General features: G+C 41.9%; 1 protein-coding gene across 2 annotated transcripts in view; it reads right to left on the reverse strand.

Annotated features, from left to right (window-relative positions):
• The window catches only part of MCHR2 (melanin concentrating hormone receptor 2), a 69778-nt gene extending 65046 nt beyond the window's left edge, over positions 1–4732 (reverse strand). The window contains exon 1 of one of the 2 annotated variants that reach the window (XM_032165070.1): positions 4445–4732. The gene's annotated coding sequence lies outside the window, so the exon portion shown is untranslated. Of the gene's footprint in view, positions 1–4272; positions 4322–4444 lie in introns of those variants that run through there. The other variant, XM_058430330.1, reaches the window with a different exon arrangement.
• Positions 4733–10289: the final 5557 nt, after the last annotated feature.

Genomic DNA, 10289 nt, shown 5'->3' on the forward strand with positions numbered 1-10289 from the left:
GCTAAGAGGGTAAGGATATTGCTCAGGTTCGTCTGTAAGTGAGTGGTAGGGCCAAAAATCGAACCCAGTTTTGTCAGGCTCTAAAACTATGTGTTGACCTTTGACCTCTACCCTGAGAAGACGATGGGAACAATGGTCCCCCTGAAATGTTTCCTCTCTCTTTAGGGTCCCAAACTGCTCCTGAAGAGCTACATAGACCTTGTTTAATAAGTCATCAATGCTGCTTGAAAGAATCAAGAAATATTTTGAGAACATTACATAAGTCTCTGATACAGAGGCTCTCTATAAAGAACAAACTGTACTCACCTTCCACTTTTTGAAAATATAAAATATTTTAGGCAGAATTTATGCAATGAAATGCCTTAATAGTACACAATTTTATAACATTTTTATTTGAAAAAATGTTTTTATATGTGCTCCGTGAAATAATCTCCCTCAAAGAGAGCAGCTTCTTTTAAATTTCTGAAGAATTTTAGTTGGAGAAAAAATTCACCTAGTTTTTTTAAGTAGCAATATATAATCTTTTTACATTTCTAAGATTAAAAGGCATTTTCAACCAAGTAAACTTGCAAGTTCATTGGCTTTAAAAAACAAAACAAAAACTAAATTCCATCTTAATGAAAGTGAGCAGAGCATTGTAAACAAATTAGCTCAATTATTTAGAAGGTTTGGGATGTCAGGTATATTTAGAACAAGGTGGGACCCAGGTGATGAGATTTCAGTGTTTTGCAACCTTACATTAAAATTGGAGTAATAAGCTACTAAATGTGTCAGACTTGAGTTAAGCACAGCAAAAGCTTTGCCAGTATTTTACACGCTTAATACAAATCCCAAAGATAAAACTTTTTCTCATAAAACGTGGTTTCCATCTATGTCTCTCTGAATGTTAGAGTCATAGGATAAACACACTATTTACCCTGTATGTGTGCGTGTGTATTCACTTACTTCAACGATGATCTGATAATCATGCCAGAAGCTAGTATTCAAGAGAAACTTTATTAGTCCTGAGAGTATAGAAAGATTTAAAAATGTATGTTAATTAAGTAAAATGCACAGTAAAGTTATTTGGAACTGTATTTAATGGAATACACAATTGTTACTGAGCTGCATGGCAATTAGCTGTAAGTCATAAGAAATTTACCAAAGACTGTCATTTCATCAGCATTAATTTTACACAATCTAATTTTTAAAAACTTTTCTGTAATCGTAAACTTTTCCCTGGATAAAAGCCATTTACATAATTCTGTCTCCTCTTCTCTCTGTCTCTCTCTACATTTTTTTTCTTATCTTCCTGCCCTTCACCAAGACAGAGGAGCCCCAATCTTGGACCCTGCCCAAGGCCTCAGTGTCCATCTCTCCTCCTTCCCACCCTGATCAGGGTATCAGCTGCTTGGAAGCTCCAGGCCCTCGGTTCTTCAGACCTCAGAGCCACATCTAGTATGTCCTTAGATATGCATCTCCTGCTTTATTTGGAGGGGTCTTTATGACATTCCCAATAATGTTGGGATGGGACAGAAAGAAGAAACCCAGGCATGTAGTGAAAGGGTGGTAACCCCAGGGAGAGAAAGGGCATATGCCAATGGTTCTGAAATTGTAGCATCGAACAGTTTGGGGTCAGAGGAGTGAGAAGGTGCGGGCATGGAGATAAAGAGTGGGGAAAAGAGGGGAGCAGAGCAGCCTGTGGGGCCCAGGACCTCCACAGGAGACCCTAGAGGTGAATACCTGCTCTCCAGGCACAGCTTCTGGAAGATTTAGCCTCAGTGCATCCTCCTCAGGGAAGCTGGGAGACAGATGGAGCTGGAGGACAGAGCTGCTTGGGCTTTTCCTGACAGCCCTCACCAGCAAAGCATACTGGCCTTCCTAGAAGAATTTGATAAATTTGGACCTAATCTTGGCTCTGTCATTTTTAGCAGTGTGACTTTAGGTAGTCACCAACCTGTCTGAGCCTCAGTTTCCCCATAGGTGAGGTGAGAATAATACTCTCTACATAGTTATCGTGAGGATTTAATGAAACGAAGCATCTGAGGCTGGGGCGTGGTGGCTCACGCCTGTTAATCCCAGCACTTTGGGAGGCCGAGGCGGGTGGATCATGAGGTCAGGAGATCAAGACCATCCTGACCAACATGGTGAAACCCTATCTCTACTAAAAATACAAAAAATTAGCTGGGCGTGGTGGCGGGCGCCTGTAGTCCCAGCTACTCTGGAGGCTGAGGCAGGAGAATGGCGTGAACCCGGGAGGCGGAGCTTGCAGTGAGCAGAGACTGCGCGACACTGCACTCCAACCTGGGTGACAGAGTGAGACTCTGTCTCAAAAAAAAAAAAAAAAAAAAGAGAGAAAAAGAAAAAGAAAAAAGAAATGAGGCATGCAAACATTGCCTGAAACAGAGCAGGCTCTTGACAAAAGTGTTTTTCTTTTCTTCAGCCCTGAGGCATGAAGAAGATTCTTCTTCTCATTTCCAGCTTTGCTCTAATTTCCCCAGGTGTATATATTTCATTTCATTTCTGAGAATCAGAGTGTTAAAAATAAATGCATAAGGGATTGGAGGTGAGTAAATTGGAGGCTGAATAAGTGATAGCTTGGGTTTCTTCCAGCTGGGTTGAAGGAAGAGGAGTCATGTTGGGTGAGGGGGTGTCACTGCGGAAGGCAGAGGCATCCCGGCATCTTCAGGGCACAGGGACATTTTCCATCCCTTGTGGAGTGGGAGCTGTGACTGTCCCTTGCAGGGCATCTAGGACCTCTGACTAGACACTGTCCTGAGCCATAGTTCTAATGGGCTTCCAAAGGTCCTGTGAAGAGGAAGGCTCCCTCCCGCACACCTGACTCTAGGACTAAAGTGCTAGGCTGGGGAGTTTGGGGGTCTGGTAGGATAATTGCTGCCTCTTATGCATTTAGCCCACGACTTGGGTTAAATCTACAGGCTCGCCTCTCAAAATAGACACTGGACTTAGCAGTATACACAACAGACCTCCCCTCAAAATCTATTTCTAGTTTTTGAGGAGAGCCAGGCCGACACTAAAAATGAAATTGGTTCTCTCACAGCATCTTGGACCCGTAGGATTGTTCCTGGCTCCTCTTTACAGTGCCTGGTGGCTTCTCCTTCCCTATTCAATCTCTGTTTAACTATCTACATTAATATTTTAGAAACATTCTGTGGCCTGTGCATTGGTGGTACTTTATTCCCCAGGCTTGAAAAAGTTTTTTCTTGTAATTGGAATGCTTTGTGCAGTCTGATAGTCTGTGTTAGGCTAAGAGTCGAATAACATTGCCCTTGTAATTATCTTGTCATAGCCATAAGACAGTAAGTGCGGGCATGTCTGCTCTGCAAAAGGCCAATTCAATTGTGACATTAAACATATGCCGTGATCCAAATGAAACACAAATAATGGGTTACCAACCCAATCCGGTCATTTCCAGCCAGTCAGCATCCCCACCCCCCCATCTCTACCCACTAAGTTATACTAACAAACAGGTTATTATTTGAGTAGGAAAATGCATTATTAAGAAGTTAGTAAACATTCATTGAAAACAGACTGCCTCCGCATTTGCGCTAAGTTCTATGAAATTAGAACTGCGCATTCCTCAAATCCAGACGATTTTATGTTCATGCCTGATTCTTTAGTGGTAGCTTCAGGGCCATTTTAATAAGAAGATTCCACCTCAAACAAAGATATTAGGCTTTGGGGTAAAGCCTCATTAAAAAATACAAGACGCACATTTTTAGAAAGAATTTTTCAAAGGCTGTCAGAAGCCCCAGCTGAGTTGCAAAGGGCCCAGGCTACCTCCTGCCTCCTCTCCCCAGTTCTCTGACAGCTGCTAACTTCCCTAGGGCCACTGAGGAGTTCAGATGACCTGACCGTGCAGGAGTCCAGTGACAGAGGAATAATATTAACTAAGTTAACTAAGCGGGAAGGGGGGCTTCACAGAAGGCCGTCCGGAGGCGCGTACAGGGGACACGGGGATCTACCTGGAGGAAGAACTGAATTTGTCTTTTCTAGTTCAAAAACGGCTTCCCGAACTCTTAGCAAACAAGCCAGTGATCGCCTCCTCGCCTTCGCCACTTCAGTTCAGCCTCTTTAGTCCCCATAGAGGGCCGGTATGAACTACTCCCGCGCGCTCCAGCGGTCTCCGTCGGGGCCGCTGCTTCCCGGAAAGCCACTCCCTTTTTCTTTTCCCACCTGTGTTTCCATTTTCTTTGCTGAGTGTGAAACCAGCCGGCCACCCACCCGCCCCGCTCCGTCTCGTAGGTGCCTCCACAGAGCCAAACTTTGTACCTTCTGGGGATGGAGGGGGATCCGCCAACAATCAGACACTACCGGCGAGCCAGCCCCGGGGAGGGGCGACTGGTGGAGCAGGCGCCAGACCTTTCCTGGCGCTCAGCTCACGGGCCCTGGGGCGCGCCCACGCCAGAGCCCGGCCCTCGCGCGGCGGCCCGCGGGACGTCACCTGGGTGTTCGCGTCCTCCCCGCGCGGCGGACAGCCCGGGCGCCCTTCCTCTCTGCGGGACTGCAGGTCTATCCGATAAGCGCGCGTGGCCGAAAACGGCTCGCAGCGGGTCCCAGCAGACGGAAGGTGGGGGAGGAGTGCGAGGGTCTCTGAGACAGGTCGGGAGCCAGCCCTACCTCCGTTTCCAAAGCGGGGGTCAAGGCACAGGAACAGCCGAACGCCCGAACCAGCGGGGTTTCCTTTGCCACTTCATCCAATCCGAACATCGGGTGCATCGTGCTCTTTTCTAGGAGCGTGGGGTGCCTTCGCGAATAAAATCTGAAGGCATCTCTGCTCTCGCGGAACTTGTTTTTTCTTATTTTCAAGTGCTTATCTTGACTCTGGTAGTCACTAAAGTTCCTGTGAACATTTGTAGGTGTTTTCGGCCAAGCAGTAATAGAAACTCGACCTTCTTTTTATATGAACAAATGTTTATTGATGTACCAAAGGTTTAAAGGAAGGGAAGGGGGAAAGGAGAGAGGAAAGAAGAAACCTGTAATACCACCGAGGAACTTGTTTTGTTTTCACGAACTTTTAATCCACCCAGTACAACTGCTTTATAATGATCTTGAGCTTCATGCTTGCACCCTGATCAAATCTGCTGGCCTTAGTGGCTACTTAGCAAATAAGGTGACAAGGACGAAGCTGGAGTTGGATCACTTTCCACCCAAGGGAGCCTCATACGATTTTGGAGACAGGCAGCCCGCCCCGCATTCCACCTCAGCTTTATCATTTACTGTTAGGCCTATGACCTCGGGCAGGTTCTTTAAAGTTTCTAATCCTCAGTTGCTCATTTGGTACTAGCAGAATAGTAAAACTTCCCTCCCAGGGATACTAAGAGGCTTCACTGGCTTGACATATGCAAAAGCTCTCAAATCAGGCCTGCCATGTAGTTAGTGCTCAATATGTGGTCCCTATGATAATTATAGTCATTAGAGCACCTTTCAGAATCCTTCCTTCATCTATAATATGAGTAGTCAGAGTGGCATGGCAAAATGTCCTGTATTTCACATTAAGTTAGGAAAATAAGAAAAACTTGAAAGGTTAGTGAAATTGGTTAAAATTTCAAAATTCAACAGATCAGAATTTTTAAAAGCAAGTGTAGAGTCAATGATTATACATTTCAGAACTGGAAGTCGCCTTAGAGTTAGTGTTTGTGCAAAAAGACATCATTTCTAAAATCTCTCAGAAAAATCAAGGAGATATGAGTATGGGAGATTAAATTTAAAAAGAATTTGGATTTCAAAGTGGGAGATTTCAAAGCATCTCTTAGGAAAGAAAAACAAGAAGAAACACTTGACCCAATTATTAGGCTGATTATCTAAACCCCCTCTACAGTACCCTTGTGGAAAAGCCTTTTCTAGTTCTCTGATAATATAAAAATTCAATCCACTATGAGTTTATACACCTTATTTTTTTTCCAAGTTAAAATCTTGAAGTATATTTTCCTGTTCAACTTTCCTATCCCTGACCAAATGTTAAGTGGTTTCAAAGAAAACTCATTGAAGTTCTCACTTGTAGGCAATCCATTTTAAAAAAAGACAGGGATATTGGCAATGCCAATTTTTGCTTCTTCAATTCTTTGTTCCAGTGATTGATAATGATGAGGATGATGATGTTGACAAATTCTATCTAGTTGTGTACTCTAAATGAAGGATGAATAAATCTCATTTTGTTGTTGTTGCCAAATTGAAAAGTGAAGAATACTTTTTTTTCTATCCCAATATATTGTATTGTGTTTTATGGAGCATTGGTGGCTAAAAAGCCTGTGCTAGAGATCACTATTTAGGAAAATATTAGCATATAAGGCTTAATTGCATCCTTGCTTATGTCAATGGAGGATATGTGGCCTCACCTTACATTTTGGTGCCACTTTTTATGTATACTTTAAAAAGTATCATTACATTATTTTTATAATAATTGGAAGGTACACAAGATGGGTGTTATCCAATTTTACTAATAAGGAAACTGAGGTTAAAAGTTAAAATAAACCATAGACAGTGAAACAGAGGCTGAACCAGAAATAGAATCCCACCTAATTCTCACCCTGGACCTTGAGCTTTCTGATGAGGTCACCTTCTTTAGATAAGCGTAGGAGAGCCAGAATGCCCAGCTAAAACCCCACCCCTGTAAAGTCCCTGCCTTTTTTCCTCAGCTGGAAGCTGGGAAGTTTGTCAGACAAAGCTCTTCAGGTTACTGGCAATTTATGTGCTGGGAGGTGGCTTTGTGGGTGGAGTGCCTGCTGACCTGGTGTTGTCCTACTATGGCTACAGACTTCTGACTATGCTTATCAGAAAAACTTTCATTTGGTTCAAGGATTTTTGGTGAGTCTCATTAATTCTGGTTTTATAAAAATAAAAGAGATTGGTGCAATGACTGACCATTCGTGCTGATGAGAATGAGGCTTATTGTGTTCCACACGTGTATATACCATGGACTGCAGAGTGTCCGCAGCGGGTCCTGATCTCTATTCCTTCTCATTAAGGGATTGTTCAGGAACATCTCTGTGCTGACTTGGCATGGCTTTCTTCCGAGGACCCAGGCTGTTCTTGAGCTCCTTACTGGCCTGGGCTGGGATGTTACTTGTCTCTGCAATCATCTGCTACCCAGCTTGGTCTTTGGCGCTGCACTTCCTCAAAGCACAGTCTCTGAGAACTTAGTCTTAATCATCCACTCCTATCAAAGGATCTGATTCCCTCCAAAATCCTTTGCAGAATCCTGACTGGGGCTCTCTAGGAAAATGATCTCTCTCTAAACTGAACCCGCTGTGTCCATATTGACTCTATAAGCTGAATTTTCATTGATTTTGACAACAGAAGGGATTTTAAAGACCTATTAACAAGAAGAATTTCTGCTAGGAATCTAGTAGTGGGTTCCATTGAGATTATAATATTTTAAAATGTCTCTCAGGCTGCAGCATCTCAGGAAATTAGCCTGAATTAGGAAATTCTCAGAAAGTTAGTCAGATGTCATTTTGTGCCCACTAACATAAGCATTGAGATATTGCAGTGTTTCCAAAAGCGTGTTCTGTGGACCACTAGTTCCATGAGATGATCCATAAACAAAGAGTTTTGTTGTGAGAGAATTGTTGGTCCTAGCTCTTTAACCCCTCCTTGGATCCACTCCTTGCAATGGCCTCATCACGGATGGAGCATATTTCATCACTCCCTGACTTTGGGCTTGGCTGTGTGACTTGCTTTGTCCAGTTGAATATGGATTACAGACACAGTATGACAATTTTAGGAGTAGGACTTAAGAAACTTAGTGCATTTTCACTGCCTCTTTTGTACCTCTGGCATTGTCCAAGAAGAACATGTCCTGGCTAGCCTGCTAGGCCAAGGAGGATGAGAGAAGCATAGTAATCCCAGCACTTTGGGAGGCCGAGGCGGGCGAATCACGAGGTCAGGACATCAAGACCACGGTGAAACCCCGTCTCTACTAAAAATACAAAAAATTAGCCGGGCGTGGTGGCGGGCGCCTGTAGTCCCAGCTACTCGGAGAGGCTGAGGCAGGAGAATGGCGTGAACCCGGGAGGCGGAGCTTACAGTGAGCCGAGATTGCGCCACTGCACTCCAGCCTGGGCGACAGAGCGAGACTCCGTCTCAAAAAAAAAAAAGAAAACACAAATTCCCAGGCCTGTTGCTTGAAGCAGAAGTGTTCCAGTGAAACTTCAGCTCTGTGAGAACAAATGATGATTGTTCTGAGATACTGAGTTTTGGTGTGGTTTGCCATCTGGAATTATTGTGGCAGTAGATAACTAATATAATAGTCAAAAGAGTTTAGGACACATATAACTCCCTCTTCTCAGAGTCATAACCCACATTAATATATTAAAGGCTTTGAGAAGGACTGCATTAATTCATTACTTCCCAAACTCATTTCGTTTTTTACCTTTATAATAATATCATATAAAATATACAATTTGGATTAAAAAAAAAAAAACAAAGAGCAGTTTGCCTAAGTCCTCAACTTGCTATTAAGAAATGTGGATGAACTCTTAGAACAACTGACAATGATTTTCAAGCCTTGCCGATCAATCAGATTCAAAAATTTACTTATTAGTAAATCCCCATTTACCTTCTCATGGCTGCTGAATTTCACATCAGTGACTTGTCTGGTATGGCTCTAAATTTCTAAATGAGTAAGAATTATTTTCCACTTCTGGTGCTAGCCAAATTTCAGAATGATTTTATAATCAGTATAAAGAACATTTATTTTTTAAGTAAATGACCAATGAATTATATTGATCAATTTTAATTAAATTCATTTTTTCCAAATAACATATCTAATATTTGCTATTAAAGTTAGTTAGCAGCTATGTTCGTGTTAAAAATGAGAATGAATAACCTAAAATACTGGATGATCTGCCTTTCTCTTAATTTTTGAGAAATGGGGAGCACTTTCAGTAGAACTTTTCAAGCTTAGTCACAATGCCAAGGCTTGGGACTGCTTTCAAGCACAAAAGAAAACACACGGGTTTCAGGAAACATATAGAAAACACCTCCTTTTTCATTTAATTTGGTAACTATGAATCATTGTGGATATCTGTTTATATTCCTTAAGGGGCCTTGGCCTGTGCTTTCATTTCAAACACAGGTGCTCATGTTCAACACCATTGGGAGTGATGTTTGTACAAGAATTTATTTCTTTCCAACTTCTTGAAGAATGGTCATAGCTCATCATATAAGCTGTCTCAGTAAGCATAAAACACTATGACCTGGAATGTCTTGAAACTAAGCGAAAAATCAGTTGACCTTTTATACTTTTTCCTTCTTCTAAGTGGACTTCTTTCTTCTCACTGTATTTGCCCCTGGCTGGCTGGTCTATGGTAAGGTGCTATCTATTAACTAAAGTGTTAGTAAAACTCTTTCATTTTAAAAATCTTTCATTTTAAAAGTGGTACTTTTAAAAGACATTTATTATTCCCAGTAATAAAATGCTTGGAGAATTATTCCAGATACTAGGGATACAAAGATGAATAAGATATTATCCCTGCCAATGAAGACCTTCGAATCTTATGGTGAAAATAAACACATGAATAGTTACAGTACAAATGAAATGAAAGTATGATATGCACTCTTAAGATAGAAGTAAGACATTTTAATTGAGTATTCTTACAGGAAGTCATTTTTATGAGTTTGCTCATGTTGAGTAGCAGAATTGTGACGGGTTAGTGAGTTGAGGTATACAGTCTAGTTTTTATTCTTTGAAAAAACATGAAGGATGCTTTGCCTTGGGTTCTAAGAGAGACAATCACCAAGATTCACTGTGAACTACTGCCTTTAATATTTGGAATGAGAACTGCATACTCTACTAAATAGTTTTCCTAAGCCTAGTTATAGATAATAAACTATATACAATATAAAAAGAGAAAGTGGATGTTAATATCCAACTCCATCCTTAGGAATTATGAGAAACTTTGAGGAAACAAATTTAAATGAACTGTTTTTGGCTTAATCCATCTGTATTTCTCCCGCTGCATCAGGTTCCGTAACTCTCTGCTATGTCTCCAGTGCTTCTTGGGCTAAGGTAGAAATGCCAGGGCTGGTTTTCAGTCTCAATTAATTTGCACAAGTTTCACTTTGGCTTCAGAGTTTGTAGGGATAATTGCCTCCCCAAATGATCTGGGAAATGCATGCTTTTATTACAAGGGTTACTATATATCTCAGTTTATCTGGGACAATCCCAATTAATGCCTGCTGTTCTGGTGTGACTATTAGTTGTATCTTATGCCAGTGTAATGGATTAATGGGGCAGCCACCTATTAGTCCTTCCTTCTCACCCTGTGGAAAAGGGATGGGAGTGT

This window comes from Hylobates moloch, unplaced genomic scaffold, assembly GCF_009828535.3.
Source record: "Hylobates moloch isolate HMO894 unplaced genomic scaffold, HMol_V3 SCAFFOLD_2, whole genome shotgun sequence".
Lineage (NCBI taxonomy): Eukaryota > Metazoa > Chordata > Mammalia > Primates > Hylobatidae > Hylobates > Hylobates moloch.